This window comes from Simochromis diagramma, unplaced genomic scaffold (assembly GCF_900408965.1).
Source record: "Simochromis diagramma unplaced genomic scaffold, fSimDia1.1 OVJJ01000705.1, whole genome shotgun sequence".
Classification (NCBI taxonomy): Eukaryota; Metazoa; Chordata; class Actinopteri; order Cichliformes; family Cichlidae; genus Simochromis; species Simochromis diagramma.
In genome coordinates this window covers 2,453,029-2,470,319 of record NW_024387448.1, presented here as the reverse complement: position 1 = coordinate 2,470,319, position 17,291 = coordinate 2,453,029, and positions in this window count along the sequence as shown.

Genomic DNA, 17,291 nt, shown 5'->3' with positions numbered 1-17,291 from the left:
CTTCTGGCTCTATTACCTGACTTGAGTTCAGTTCAGTTCAGCTGACACACCACTTATAATCGCTATAGACACATATCTGCACACCTGCAGATTTGCATAGCAGATATCCGTCAATCAAACATTTCAGGCAACTTATTGTCATAAACAGTGTGTAACTACACTAAATGCTTTTGTTTATGTTTTTGCAAATAAAGCCGTAGTAAGCCAACTTCAAGTAATGAGCATGAAAACAGGTGAAACAACTAATTACCAATTTTTAAGAGGATACAGAGTTTTAATTTCGAACATATTAATGATTTTTTTTTTTTTTTAAATACACAAAAGCATGTTGGTTTAAGTTCTGAATAAAGGCTATTGCACTGCATGTTAGCTAGCTTTATAGCCTGCAGATGCTATGAAGATGTGTCCATCTGCTTATTTTGGTATTTGCACTGATGCTGTGAAGGCCACAGCTATGATCAGGAGGACAAAAATGAATTTAGAGTCTGATGTAATGTAATTTGCAGGCCAGGTTTAAATGTATTAAAATACTGAATTTGCCTTGCAGGTCTTTATTTTATTTGTTGTACATGTGATTAAGCTCTAAATCTAACTAATCTTTATTTACAGTATGGGAGTTATGTCAGTGTATTCATTTAACTATTGAAAACCAAATTAGCTTAGGTTCCAAAACTTTTCCTTTATGAAGAGCAAAAAATTACTTTCACTGGAGATATTTTGACTTGTCAAACACAGGTTTGACTAATGATATGTAATTTCACACTGCATTTATTGCTGGAATTGATTCCAAAAAGAGCAGTCAAAGCTGTCATCATGATATTTAAAGCAATATTTACCAAACCTTGTGTTCATGTAAAATTTTGTTTTGACATTTGACACCAGCAAAAATACCCTAATGCAATTTGTAAACCTGAAATTTGATTACTTGTCCTAAAGTGATTCAAATTACACACACACACACACACACACACACACACACACACACACACACACACACACACACACACACACACACACACACAACCATGTATGCTGTTCTAGAGATACTACAATCCATAGTTTTCACATGAAGTCAGAGTTCGTGGGACACGCCCAGCTGGAGGGCAAAAACAGTAGCAGGGTCCTTTGCCCTCCAGCCATACTTTGCATGTCTTTGAGTTTAAATTTAGCAATAATGCCAGATAGTTGCTGACCTCTCAGATGCACTAACCAACTTATGTTCATTTATTGCTGCCAGATGGGAGTAGAGTATCGCACCAACATCTGTTCTGGGAGAGAAGTTGGCACTTTTAGGAATTTAAATAAAGCTGCTGGGGTAGAATTTAGATCCCAAAGCCACAAAATTCCCAGTTTCTCTTCATATCTTCATTTTTCCTCCATGGACAAATTATCCAAATACTCTTGGCTCCAGACAGGCGAAAGAAACAACACTTTTGTTCTGCAGTCCTGCCCACTATCTACTATTTGCTGTTATGAAGGAGTAAGTGTTTTGCCTGCAAGGGCAGCAAGTTGGTCACTTAACTGAAAACTATAAATTAATGCTATTCTCGGTCAAATTTAACCCAAATCTGTTCAGATCCATTTCTCACGCTGTGTAACCCCTTGCACTGAGACAGGCAAGAGATCTGTAATAGGATGACATGGTAGTGGGGTAGTTAGCATGCACAGAGCAAGAAGATTCCTGGAGTGGGTTTCTCTAGGTACTCTGGAGTGCACCAGTTAAGAAACAAACAGGAAGTGGCTGAAGAAGAATCAATATGAGGTTTATTTAAGGGTGAACTACCTTGGATTGGTTAGATGGATGGAGGAAGTCTTTTGACAGAAGCCGCTGGACACTATGTGTGAGGTCCTGAGGACTGAGACTGAGGTGGAGTATAAGATTTATTCAGAGGACAGCCAGATTATTGAAAACTATCCCACCATATAAGCCTGAACTCTGTCTATAACAGTGGACCTGGACGACGTGCAGAACAGAAAACATGATTTACTGTCAGAACTAAAGATGAACGTGAGCTAATGAAGATACTGTTACAGAGTCACTGGCATCAATCGCTCTGGGGTTTTTTTATGGTCTGCATGAGATTGGAGATACTTATTAAAGTCAAATGTTATATTTCGAGAATCAAACACAAATCAAACAGTGTAGGTTTGCACATTTACAGGACAAGTGAAAGATTCCCGGGTTGATACCCGGTTGGAAGTTGACACAAATCCTTTGGGGATTGCAGGAAGGGCGTCTGGTGTAAAAGTCAGCCAAATCAAAACATGCGGAGCTACCAGCTGTGTCGAGCCCTTGTAAATAAGGGAGCAGCTGAATGGTTCTTGTGTATGTGCGCACTCAGCATGAGGAGTCACTGAGTCAAAGATTTGGCGCTGCACTCTCAGCTTTTCTGTGCTTTATTTGTGTGTTAAATTTAACATTAAATTGCAAGCTTCAAATCTTTATGTGATTCGTTTAAATATTCTCCCCCAAAATCTGGTGCCATGAAGGGGAAACAAACAAACACACATGCAGTCAAACCTGTTCCCACCACTTTCTGTAGAAAAACTGATGCTGCGCCCCTTCTTGAAACCCCAAACGTAGGTCTTTAAAGCCAGGATGGGGTCAGTAAATCTGGCGCATGGACGCTTATTTTTGCAGCTGTACTCATTAGACATACAATTGCAGGAGTTTTCTTTTCAGATCGTCAAAGGATAGCAACAATGCAAAAACCAAAGTGAGACGATGGATTTGCAGTATTCATTTTTAATCAGAAATCGATCCATAATGAACACAAGTGCAGGCATACAGCTCTGCAACTGCGCAAATCTCTTGAATGTGTTTCTTTCTTTCTTCTCTCTGATCTGTAATATATAATCTGTTTGCAATAATCTAATGGGACTCACGATCAGGTGACACGATTACTGTGTAACTTCAGAACTGTGATTTGTCAGGATCTGATGATAAACAGTTTTTCGTTCTTCTGTAAATCCTGCACTCCATCTGAGAAGCCAAATATATAACTTTTACATACGTTAGCCAAAACTGAAATAAGGGAGAGAGATAACATGGAAATTAAATAGAAAAAGAGAGGGAGAGGGGCAACTGTCCCACAGGAAAGAATGAAAACGTGACAGAAGACACATCCAGGGAGGAGACAGTTATAGTATCATAACATGTGAGCACTGATGGTCAGAAAGATGTTCTCCAATCCTGTCTACACTCAGAAACAACAACATAAACCTGCATGTGCATGTGTGCATCGCCCACAAGCTACACATATCTAAACAAATAGCAATTATATTTTCAACATGCAACAAAACTGATGAATAGAAGGGCTGACTGTGTTAATATGTACAGTCTGTGTCGAGGAAAGCCTTCCATTCTCCCCTCTTATCATATAATTCTCTGTGAACACATTTGGCTTTGTGAATGTCTCAATAACAAGCAGGCTGAAATGAAAGTCTGGATTTTTGGTGATTTTGTGTTTGGGGTGCACTGATTGCAGGTAAATGAATGCAGGCTGGAAGGAATCTCAGTCCTAAAATAAATTGATTTAATTAGTGACTGATGGGACTTGAGGAAAGTAAACGTTTGCAGTTGTCCTTCTAACATGCCCTTAGCATCATTACCATTGCTTTGATCTCCGTGTGGTTTTCTGTTTGCGGTGCAGGGATGGGCTGGGATGATTCGGCCTAGTGTAGAGCCATGCACTCTAAAACTGAAAGACAATAACAGGGCGCTGCACAACATGAAGGCACATTTTCCACTACATGATTTTGAGTGAGTGTTTCAAACTGAGCCTGTAATATACCAAATACATATTATCAGCTTGTTTCATAGCAGCAGATATACTGCAGCAAACCACATTAGTGAGAAAGGCAAAGAGAGCATTTTGTAGAGCTGCCATACAGCACTACATACTGTCTGCTGTCCATGCATCTCTGGTAAAATGTTAGTTGATACTTAGTCCAAATGAGATTGTTGTTTCTACTACTTTATTTTCCTTCTATACTGTTTTGTTTCAGAAATACTTTGTAATGGGAGCTTAAAAAAAGAGGTCCAAGAAAGGGATTTCCAGTAAATATGGCAGAAACATTGATGGTGTGGGTGACCGTGGTTCAGGGGGTTGGGAAGCTCATCTTGTAACCGGAAGGTTCAATCCCCAGCTCTGTTTGTCTTGGTCATTGTGTCCTTGGGCAAGACACTTCACCTACTGCCTACCGGATGATGGCCAGAGGGGCTGATGGCACAATATGGCAGCCTCGCATCAGTCTGCCCCAGGGCAGCTGTGGCTACAACTGTACCTTGCCTCCACCAGTGTGTGAATGTGAGAGTGAGTAAATAATGGAATTGTAAAGCACTTTAAGGGTCTCGAAAAGTGCTATATAAATGCAAACCATTATTATTATGTTATCTCCTCAGTCAAAATCGGTCATGGTAGAGAGGCAAAACATGCACCGGGCACAGTATCCATGTAGAAGGTCCAGTCCAGAAATCACTCTGTCATTGTGATATTTATGGACATCTACATGTAAATCCCCTGTCCCCACTGCAGGAGTGTGATCCTTTACTGTGTTGACTAGTTAGCTCAGTAAGGTGGTCATTATCCAATCCATCTATATCAAATCTACTGCCTTGAAGTAAAAAACAAAACAAAAAGCAAAACAAAAAACCCAAACCCCAAAACACTTGGCAAGTTTAAAGCAGAATAATGTGTTAGCAGTAGTACAGCAATCAGAAACTACAGTCACATGGATGGTCCTGGTGGATCAGTATTATCAAAATTATTTATATATGTAAAGTTTTATAATTCTATGAGGATAAATGAACAGTCTAAATAAAGTATTACCTAGTTCAGTCTGAACCACTATAATAAAAATTTGTCTTTATTTTACATCTGCAGTCATTTGTATTTGGAGGCTTTGTTCTGCCCTTCCACACATGTATATGGTCAAAGTTAAGTTACTGTGTCGTGTTGTGTTGTATGTAGTGCCGACGTGGGACAGTTTTCCATTTTCATTGTACCATTGTACTATGAATGACTGTGCAATGACATTAAAGAGTTATCCATCTATTATCTATCTGTCTATTGGATGGATTCTTATATAGTGCTTTTCTACTCTACTGGAGCACTTAAAGCACAGGCCTCTTTAACCCATTCACTCCCAGTCATACACATTCAGTGCTTTCTGTCTAACATTCTTCATGCTCTGATGAACACACTGGAGAGCAACTTGGGGTTCAGTTCAAGGATACGTTGGCGAGCAGATTGAAGCAGCCAATTAGTGGATGGCATGCTGTACCTCCTGATCCACCCCACCCATGAAATATGAGGTGGAAAGAGCAGCTGCAAGATCCCAGTACAGAACATAGCAGGGATCAATGGCAAAAAATATAATTAGTCCAATTTGGTTATCTTCATTGTTAAAGAAGGAGTTCAAGTGGAGGTGGGTTCCAAAGCAGCTTGCAGATGTGCAGCTAATGTGGGTAGGCTAAAACTCCTTAAACTGGATTCCCTGCATGACATGGTTCCTTTGGATGCATGGAAGGATGTAGGATCTGAGAATCAGCTGATACTGGCTGGCAGCAGGAACTTCTGATCTGCCTGTATTGCATCAGTGCTTGACTTCATGGTGTGTGTGGACTAATGCTACTTCGCGCGGCACTGGCGGCACGGAGCACCGCCTTTGCCTCCGCGAACACATCGGACTACAAACACGCACATTACCAACTCCGGAAGATGATCAAAGCAGCCAAACGTGAGTACAGGGACAGGGTGGAGCAACAGTTTGACAACCCTCGGAGTATGTGGCAGGGACTAAACACGATCACAGACTTTAGAGGGAAAACCAGCACACCGCAGACCACGGCCTCTCTGTGTGAGGATCTAAACGTATTCTACGCTAGATTCGACACAGCGAACACCATGAGACCGGACAGTGTGCGCACCGCGGATGACGTCAGTGTGCACACTGTGTCTGAGGAGGATGTGCGGAGGTGCTTCAGGAAGGTGAACGCACGCAAAGCTACTGGTCCGGACGGGATTCCCGGCCGCGTCCTCAAGTCATGCGCGGCTCAGCTGGCTGGAGTGTTCACGCACATCTTCAACCTTTCCCTCTCTCTGTCTGTAGTCCCAGCCTGCTTCAAAATGGCCACCATCGTCCCTGTACCCAAATCCTCCACCATCTCCTCATTGAACGACTGGCGACCTGTAGCCCTGACCCCCATCGTAAGCAAATGCTTCGAGAAGCTGGTCAGGGACTTCATCTGCTCTGCACTACCCGACTCACTGGACCCTCTACAGTTCGCATACCGCCACAACAGGTCCACTGATGATGCCATAGCCCTGACACTACACTACTGCCCTGTCACACCTGGAGAAGAGAGACACGTATGTGAGAATGCTGTTTGTAGATTACAGCTCAGCATTCAATACCATCGTTCCCTCGAAGCTGGACAGGAAACTGCAGGATCTAGGACTGAGCAGCTCCCTCTGCAGCTGGATCCTTAGCTTCCTGTCTGACAGACGCCAAGTGGTCAGACTGGGCAGCATCACCTCATCCCCCGTCACACTGAACACTGGTGCTCCACAGGGGTGTGTACTGAGCCCTCTCCTATACTCACTCTACACCTACGACTGCACAGCCACTAACAACTCCAACATCATTGTGAAGTTTGCGGACGACACTACAGTGGTGGGTCTTATCACCAACAGTGATGAGACGGCTTACAGGGAGGAGGTCAGCGCCCTGACCCACTGGTGTCAAGACAACCATCTCACCCTCAACGTCGCAAAGACAAAGGAGTTGATAGTGGACTTCCGGAGGTGCAGAGAAGTACACACCCCCATCACCATCAACGGCGCTGCTGTGGAGAGAGTGAGCAGCTTCTGGTTCCTTGGTGTACATCTGGCTGAGGATCTTACGTGGTCAGTACACACAAACAAAACAGTGAAGAAGGCGCAGCAGCGCCTCTTCTTTCTCAGGAGACTGAAAAGATTCGGCATGAGCCCCCGCATCCTCAGGACCTTCTATCACTGTGCCATTGAGAGCATCCTCACTGGATGCATCACCACCTGGTATGGCAACAGCACCGCCTACAACTGCAAAGCTCTCCAGCGAGTAGTGCGGTGCTCTGAACGGATAATTGGAGGTGAGCTTCCCTCCCTCCAAGACATCTACAGGAAGCGCTGCCTGAGGAAAGCGGGGAGGATCATCAAGGACTCCAGTCACCCCAGCCATAAACTGTTCAGACTACTTCCATCAGGAAGGAGGTTCTGCAGCATCCGGTCCCGTACCAGCAGACTGAGAGACAGCTTCTTCCATCAGGCCATCAGACTGCTGAACACTTCATAGACACCTCAGCTTCACTACTGGAACTTTAACATTATGCACTCCATACTGTACAGTAATGCCACTGTTTTGCACATGTCTCACTCTGTATATTTTATTTTATATATTTTATTTATTGTTTACTCTATTTAATTTGTAAAATATGTGTACACACACACACACACACACACACACACACACACACACACACACACGTAGAAAAATATTTAGTATACACATCCAGAAATGCATATACTATTATATATTGTACATATATTTATTAGTTTCAGATGTAGCCATTCTTGTATTTTGCTTGTTTACATTATTGTATTTTGCACAACTCTGTTGCTTGTGAAGCTCGCACACAAGAATTTCACTCACATGTGCTGTACCAATGTACCTGCACATGTGATGTGACAATAAAAGTGATTTGATTTGATTTGATTTTGATTTGTATGCTTTTGCAGTTTACATATGTATAGTTGTAACATTTTTTCTTCTTTTTGCTTTGGTTAAAGTTCCATTTTGGGGGTGATGGGGGATGTTAACAACATGTGAAGTGAATACTTTTGAGCTGTTAATAATGCAGCATCAAATTTTTTAATTATGAAGCTGTTTCTTGCAAAATTCCAAACTGCTGATGATAAAAGTAAGTTTTAAAATAGAGTAATGCAGGTTCAGTCTGCACCAATGAAATTTAATTAAAGTACATCTTTTTTATTTTTGTTTTTTAAAGTCAGTGGAGTTGGTGTGAAGTCCCTCCCAACCCCCAAATTTAGAACCCCCGCCCTGGTTGTTGTGACACTGGGTGTCTTGTTTCTCACTCTGTTTCGTCTGATGAGAGTGTTTTGTAACCCTATAGGAGAATATTAGACTGCTCAAACACTTTAACTGAACCATTACATGCACCATGGAAATCATGATTCATTGTGGATGTGTGCCCACTCATTTCCTTATAGATATTATGTGTGTAATGGTACATGCTGTACACAGACGCAGAGGAAAGTAAGCAAACAACTCCCCTGGATACTTTTGGTAAGAATTATTAGGTGCCTTTTCTCAAAGTTTTCTGAAAAACATGTTTAAAATTGCAGAAATTCAGCAAAAAAAAAAGAAAAAAAGAACCATCATTAAAGATCTTAATAGAGTGTGGTACTGGCAAAAGATGCCAAAACACTTTCTGAAACTCAGCTGGAGAGGTGCAAAGCATCCATCACAAACCAAGACATCATGTGACGTTTCTTGAGGAAGATGGAAAATAACGGCTTATACACCGCACACCAGACTCTCTCTGAAGCGCCAAGCCGCGTCAGTCTTTTTTGGTCATCAAACAATTTGATGAAGCTGCCCGCTGGGCACGTTAGTGGGCAAGAGTCAGCTCACATCAAGCCATAGCACCTACTGAGTATGCATGCGAGAATGTCTGTTGGTCAGTAGTTTGTTATGGATAGTTTCTTTGGTGAGTTAAACCTGACAGTCTGACTGCATATGTAATGTGATTGTGTTACGGAAGAAGATGTCAGTGGAAGAAAGGGGCCTTCAGAAATTTCAGTGGGGTAATTACGTAAGTAAAGATAATTCTCTTCTGTTCCTTTTTATTTCCCAGTGTCAGCTGACAAGTTTGATTCAATGGCACTTTGTGAGATCCAAGGCAAAACATTTCTTTTCCTTGACTGTGGTGAAGAGGCACTTTATTGGCTTTTTTTCTGTAGTTATTTACATTTGAATAAAGCTCTTTCTTTTTTTGAATTCCCTTTGCGGTTTTAAATGCAAGCAATTTTCAATTAGGCGCCCAGGGAGCGGTGTGTAGGGACAGTACCTTGCTCAGGGGTACCTAAGGGTAGCCATTCAAGTGGATTTGAACCCCCGACCTTCCGATCAAGGAACCACCACTCTACCTACTGACCCATCTACCTACTGAGGATAACCTGGATGGAGATCTTCTCATCCTCAGATGGCTGTCCCTCCATGGGCCTGCTTATGCAGAAGGTTTCTTCTTGTCGAAAAAGGGAGTTTTTAAGTCCAACTGTATTGTACATAATCAATAAAAACATTTTTCTTTCTGAGTTCTGCTTAGCTAAATAGCCCGTGAATGTGAGCCCAGCATGCAGCAGAGGCAGGTACAATAAGCCAGTTTTGAGATGTAAGGAAATAAGTTTAGAAGGCCTGTCTGAAACACATGAAAATACCTTTCCTGTAACACGTCACAACACGTCACATGCTTTAAACATCCACTCTTTTTCACAATCTGAACATTTTGTATTCTTAGACGCCTGTTTTCTGTGAGGTTTTTTGACAAAAATTATTTCAAGTCAGACTTTGTTTACCACTCATCAACATTGCTGATGCCACTATAAGGAACTTACAAGCCCACGAGATCTGCTCCATTTGCGATCAAAGAGCCAAAGGTCAGACTTTTCCTACATAATGAGTGTCTACTCTGACTTCAGCTTTTTAAGCTGAACCACAGCTTAAAATTTACATTGTAGGTCCTGCCTTGATGACTAGTTTGACTCATGCGGTCTGGCCTGGACAACTGCTCTGGATAACAAAGCACTATGGATAAGGACTTTCTAAGCTGTAGGACGGAAACTGTGAGACTTGGTTATTACATCTCCCCAGGCTTCACTTTGAGCACAGGAGCACCACAAGGCTGTGTGCTTAGCCCCATCTTCTACGCCCTCTACACTTACGACTTCAGAGCCCAGAGGGTCATTGAGGACAGCACTCACCCATTTTATCATCTGTTTGACTTGCTGCCCTCAGAAAGGAACTACAGGGCTTTAAAATGCTGCACCGCTCTGCTAAGGAAAAGCTTTTATAATACAGTCATGTGCATACTGAAAAGCTCCCCTTGAGCCCCCTCTCCCCTTACTGTACAACTGGATGTATGAATAATCTACTGCTTTTACACTTGATATCTTTTATGATTGTAATGACTGTACATGCAATTTTATTCTTTCTTGTAATGGTATTTGTTTTGTTTTTTAGTTTAAGGGTTTTATTGAACTTTTAAAAGAACCTAAACCTGCATGTGTGGATGGCACAGCAAAATGTATTCACAGACAGATGAGGGTAAGTGTTGCAGAGGCATGACAGAATCACGCCTGTTTGTACTGCAGTGCTGTCTGAGAGCCCAAAGATCATCAGTTCCCAGAATTTATTTTCAGCTTTGCGCACAGAGATTTCTCCATATATATACAGTGGCTTGCAAAAGTATTCGGCCCCCTTGAACTTTTCCACAATTCCAGAATCTGTGGCAAGATCTGAAAACTGCTGTTCACAAACGCTGTCCATCTAATCTGACTGAGCTGGAGCTGTTTTGCAAAGAAGAATGGGATAATTACGATAATTAAGAATAATTACGCACACCCCACTTTTCAGTTATTTATTTGTAAAAAATGTTTGGAATCATGTATGATTTTCATTCCACTTCTCACGTGTGCACCACTTTGTGTTGGTCTTTCACGTGGAATTCCAATAAAATTGATTCATGTTTGTGGCTGTAATGTGACAAAATGTGGGAAAGTTCAATGGGGCCGAATACTTTTACAAGCCGCTGTATATTATCTGCTATCTGGATGATTGGCGTTGTGCAGGAGGAAAATTTCACCCGTAATGAAAGGATAGGTTTGACACGTTTTACAGTGTTTCTTTTAAAAGCTACGAATAGCATTTGCTTGTGAAATTTTTATTTCCCTTTGGCAATACTTGTGGAAAAATGCTTTATAGACGCTAGATACACAAGGTAGATGAAACTAAAAATAAGAGTACAGGGTAATTTGGAGGCTGCAAGTACACAAACCATTGCACTCATGTATTTTACGATTAAATCAACAGATCCTCTGCATCTGCTCCACCTCACTTCAAAAAACATTACCGCACAAAATAAATGCAATTACACTGACTGGCCAAACATGTGACTTTTAACAGTTGCTCTCCGACTGGGGAACTTGTATGTGCCAAATGTGAGCTCAACATTTTACAAGCCATGTGCGCCTTCAGAAGGGATGGTGATGCTAGATGAAACTATTAAACAAACACTTCTTCAGAGATATTGCTCACATTAATGAAACAAATGCACCCAAAGTGGGACCATTTGTACGGTAAGGAAGCAAACACAGAACACAACATTGTGCTAAAGTATTTGAAGACATTACTGGTCATGGACAACTTTGCCTTCTATGCCAGGACCAGTTGCAAGCATTAAACCTAAATGTAAGAGATTTTTCCTCACATGAGTTCAACGACAGTAATATTTACAAACTATATACTCTAAGGAGCTTGGAAAACAAAAGCGTCTGGACTTCTTTAAGTTTCTTAAAATGTTTCACCTCTTATCTGAGAAGCTTCTTCAGTTCTAAGAGTAATTGGTGGCAAGTCCTGGATTTAAGCCCTATGGGTGTGTCCCCAAGGTGGTCATAGACCCCTATTTATTCACATGAGTCCAAGTGTGAAAAGGAGTGTGGCTCAAGGATTAGGCAGAGCTTCTCGGATAGGAAGTGAAACGTCTTCAGGAAACTTAAAGATGTCCAGATGCTTTTCTTTCCTAGCTCCTTAGACTGCAATGGATGACTGAGAACCTTCACAGACATTGATTTATATAACATTATTCTTATGTAGCATCTATTATCTTGCAGTCCTAAATGGGAAAAAAAAAAAGGAAAAAGAAGAACAAGCAAACGTTCCTTAACCGTTTTATCTTTCCACTTATATTCACTAATTATCAGGCAATTATGTAAACAAGGCTCTTTCAAGGGTACTTTCTTTGTTTTCCAGCTGGGAGTGGAAAATAAATTCCCCAGCCTCGCTCTCTATTTTTCCCCGGCAATAGCGTGGTTCCATTTTATGTTATTGAGCCACATTGGGCAAAAAACATTGATTGTCAGAAACCTTACAGCCGGCTGATAACACCATATATCTGTGGATAACACTGTAAAATCTACTAATGCCAGTTCATACGCATGCAGACATTATAAGATTGAATCTAAACAGTGTGATGTGGGGTTTTTATAATGCCTGGGCACACACTGGGTTCGTATGTGGCATGCCCTGGATACTACATGGCCTGTGCACCATGCCGTACCCAAAGCAGCATTATAAACTGGTGCTATTGCTGATCTGTCACCTCAATAACAAAGTGTACAGCGACACCAAGACGCAGGTCACACAGAATGAATCTGTGCTGGTCTTTAGCTACAGCAGCACACACTTAGTTAAATGCATGAAGGACTACATAAGAGCCCAAATCCTGGCAGTCATGTCCCGAGTACTTTCTAAAGTACCACATCAAAAAAACACAGAGTTTGTAATTAAATTGATCCAACCAAATTTGCAGAAGTTGTAATATATTATTTCTTTGCACGTGGTCACTGCAGGAGAAGCTGAGCAGCGAGGCATGCCTGGTCCTTTATCGGCACAGACGCTGCAAATTATTGTAGAACTTGTATGTTTCCAAATATTTGGAGGAGCTCATGGCAGAGGAATGCTACTGAATTTCCTTTCCTAAAGCTTTGGCTTTCCTGCTTCAGTCTAGTTTAAAGGTAAAACCACAGAGAATTGATTGCAAATGGGTTGTCTAACCACAGGGAAACCACTTGAAATGTTCCAAGAGTATAAAAATCCACTCATGTGGCACTCAGGCCCAAACAGTCCACCTTTGCTGAGGTTGAGGCATTTAGGGCACCATGGTAGCTCAAATAAAACAGAGAAATGTGGATTTCTTTTTACATTCAAGGGGGAAAAAATGACCACAAAACTCAATCATTACAGACAGATGTTTTTTCTTGCCAAACTCTCATGGTGAGAAAAACTACCTCAGAAGGGTAGGCAGAAAAAAATGAAATAAGGATACAGAGCTGAGGTCATGATGCTGCTTCTGTTCCTGGGTTTACTTTCCATATCCTAAGACAAGAAACTGACAAATATTAAACCATGAACTGTGGGTAGAGAAAAAAAATAAAAATTCAAATGAGGCATGACAGGTACGCTACGTGGATCAGCTTGATTTGGCCAATTTCTGTCTTCAAAGTCTTCTTCCTCTTTGTAGTGCCCCAAACAGACTTTTGCTTTCTATTACAAAAGCAGAACTTTCTAGTTTGACTCTTGCTTTATCCAGTGAAAGTGTGTAAGTCTGACCACTGGTCAAAGAAGAAGTTTCACATTTGGGAAATGCATGAAATGCCTCTTTAATTACTAAAAAACAACAACAACCAAACAAAAAAAGCAGTTGCTTTCACATCCAGCATGCATAACAGCATTAGTATTAATCTGGAACGTTCTAATATTCTAAAGTCTAATATTCACTGTCTCGCTGAAGGCAACATGAAAGCATTGTTACTAAAAAATAATGCCAAAACCCACCTAACAGCAGGTCTGAATATTACTAACAAATATGAATTATTTTCTTGGTTTATTCCATTCAACAGCTCTTTCCAATCTTCTGTGGCACACCCAACCTTTTATTCACACAAATATATTATTACACATTTCCTTCCTATTTTCATTCATTCATTTTAATCTCATGCTTGTTGTTGAGCTCTTCCAACAGCACTTTTTTGCATTTTAAATTCTGTCCTGCTAACAATAAGATAAAAGGCAGTTGTCATGGGTGTGACAAAAAAACTCAAAAGCAGGACTTGCAGACAAAACAAAGTGAATAAGAACAAAGCTCTAACTAGGTCAAAAGTGGATGAACAGAAGATGCAAAATCCACAGTGGCACGTAAACAGCAAAAGCCAAAGGATAACAAACTGCAGCAAGGGACAAAAGGAAACTCGGGTTATTTATACACAAAGACACACTGAGTGCGCTCAACAGAAGTGGAAACTGGTGGGGAAAAGGATCAGCTGAGACTAATTAAAGTCAAAGTAAACACAAGAGACAACTAATTATCAAAATAAAAGAGGAAATGAATAAACAGAGAACCTTAATAAGGAGAGAAGGAGGACGCTATAGCATGAACTAATAACCCTTAACAAATAGTAACTACAATTAAGTCCAAAGGTACTTAATGGAAAAATGATAGAGAATTGTATTAATTACACCATGTTACTTTTATAAAGATTTTCTCTACGTAAGTCCTGTTTTCCAATAAAATAAAATGTTCTCAAAGTTTTTAAATCACATTTTCCTGTTTGTTAAATGAATTCTCATGGTCCACCGGGGTGCAGCAACCCACACTTTTGGCATTATGGCCATACAAAAAACTCCAGGATGGATTCAGGTCACCGGCTCCCAGTCTGTATAGAGAACTAAGGTACCTGCCTGCTGCTTACTAAATATCAAAAAGTTGATTCTGGGACGGAGACTGGAAAGTCACTTGGATGAGTGATGAAACGTTTCTCCCACTGAAAACATCGTGTCCAGATGAACAGAATCACCTTTTTGTGATTTCCTTACCTGATTGGGTGAGCATGCATCAAGACACTGCTTACTAAATATTTAACAGTCCTGGGGGACCTGGGAGTGAAACTAATTTTGTCTTCTAGGACAGCTATTTATACCCTATGGTGGTATCCAACAAAATAATATCGCAAATGCTGACATATGCTTGTTTCAAATTTTGTAACCTTCAGTGCTGGACGGTGTTGATTTTATTTCTATTGATATGATTACAGTTGAGGTGGTTTGGGCATCTGACCAGGATGCCTCTTGGGCTCCTTCTGGGTGAGGTGTTCTGGCCATGTCCCACTGGGAAGAGGCCCTGGGGCAGACCCCGGACAAGCTGAAGCAGGTGGCGAGCGAGTGAGAGGTCTGGGCTTCTCTGCTTAGGCTGCTGCCCCCAGATAAGCGGAAGAATATGGATGGATGGATTACAGTGTGGACTTGCATAGGATATGTCAGGACTCTCATCTGTGAAAGGAGTTCAGAGTCCTGTTGAAATTTTTGTATGTGAAGGTGTAAGTATTAGTTAGTAATGTAGTTATAAAATTTAGGTTAAAAAAAACATGCCATCATTCAAGTACTGGAGTTTGTGCATATGTGAAAAGACTGAAGAGTGGATCTGTGGTCAACAGGTTTACTACTCCCCAATGAACACTTCTGGAACTTGATAGTTTTACAAGTTGCAGTTTTTAACACAACACAAACCAACCACAGGAAATGCCTCACTGCAGCTTCTACTGCAACAACAACGTGCAGAGAACTCACACAAATGTGCTCCATTTTAAAACCTCTGCAAACCTGATGAGTCGTTCTCTGGTGTAACAGAAAGTGCTCGACACACTGCGCCACCCTGAGTCTAATTAATACTGCGAGACACTCCAAGCCAGACCAAGAGAACTAGATATAAACATTTAAATTAGCAAAAGACACAGAATCACCTTTGACAGCTGTCACTGTTGGCTCTTGAAATTAACATCAAACTGTAAAGTAAACTAAAAAAAAAAAGTAAAAGCGACTAACTGTTGAATCCCTCATGACAACTTATTTTTGCAGTCTTTTTAACACATTTGACAAAAGCTAGTTTAGTGCCTAAACCTAACCAACTGTGAAAGCTGTCTCGTGTTGCTTTTGCTTTTTTGAACGTTTGTATCGAGTTCTTTTGATTATGGTTGTTTAAAAAAAAAAAAAAAAAAAAAAGGTAAAGAAATTCTGCTAAGTCTGGAAAAACAATAATAGCACATCTACTTGTGGTTTCACAGAGCACCAGACTCAGATGTGGATGCTTTTCTGTGTTTCAGCCTTCTATCTCTCATCATCTTAGCTTTGCTGCTCAGCACTTCTACTACCACAGGAAGAGCTGCGCCCATCAATAACACGATGATATCAGGCACATCATGTGCATAGTGAGGCTCAGTGAAAAGATGAGGTCCTTTTACCAAATTTCAAATAATGATGTCAGCCTCTGTATGAGTGTCATGGTAAGTCTCACTGATCAAACTTCAGATCTAAACATTTTCTGAGATAGATTTTTGTACTCTTGGCTCTGTATGTTGACATTGAGATCAGGTGACCTCAGGCACAAAGCTGTGTTAGCTATATGCACAGACAGCCAATATTCGACAAATAAAGATTATTTTGAACTGTGAATCATGCAAATCTGCTGTAGTAGAGTCAAAGAAAAACATGGAGCTGGAAATGGGAGTAACAGGTTCCCTTTAAAAGTGGATGCAGGAATTGGATTGCCCCACCAGGAGGCACTGTTGCTCATCCTAAACACTCAATCCCGGTAGACTCTGTTACAGAGATGATGAGATTTAAGTAAGATTGCTTTCCAAACTGAATCTGCAGATAGTACTGTCCTATCATGTGCCAGCTGAGCATTACAGGCACCAGCCAATTTCCTGTTCCACACAGACACCATCAACTACTCAGCAAAAGCTCCAGTACTCATTAAACTAAACGCAGTTAGCCGGTAGCTTCCCTGATCACTGTCTGTCAGTATTACACAGTATTACACAGATACATGGCTGCACTTTAGCTGAGTAGCCAAAGTCAGAACACATTACAGACCACAACACAGACTCTATGTGGCCTCCAGAAAGCTGGTGATCAGTCATGAGGGATCTGTCCACACTTCAGTCCATCTCCTCACACTTCTAAATAGCTCTCCGGTTTGTGTTTCAACAGCCAAGAGCAGCAAAGAATCCACACATTTTGCTGCACATCAATTGGCTCTTAATACATTTTGATTTACTGTTTTCCCTGCCTGAATAGACAGCAGTGTCACTGAGCACATCTGTCCCACATTAAGAAGACTCTGCAGTCGCTTTTTAACGTGAGGCAGCACAGCTGTTATTGGGCCATGACTTCCACACCTCCTGGGCAGTGCACAGTTAAACATTGACATGTGATTTTCTGCATATGCAGCTTTGTCTGCACCATTTTGGCAACTGTCCTTCTGACAACGTGCATATTTTTAGATAAGTGAAAAAAATCACCTGCTGACATTTTTTTTTTGTTTTCATTTTGCATCTGATAAAACCTTCACCTTTAGTTTCTCTGGTGCAAAAAAGATGGTGTCACATATGGAA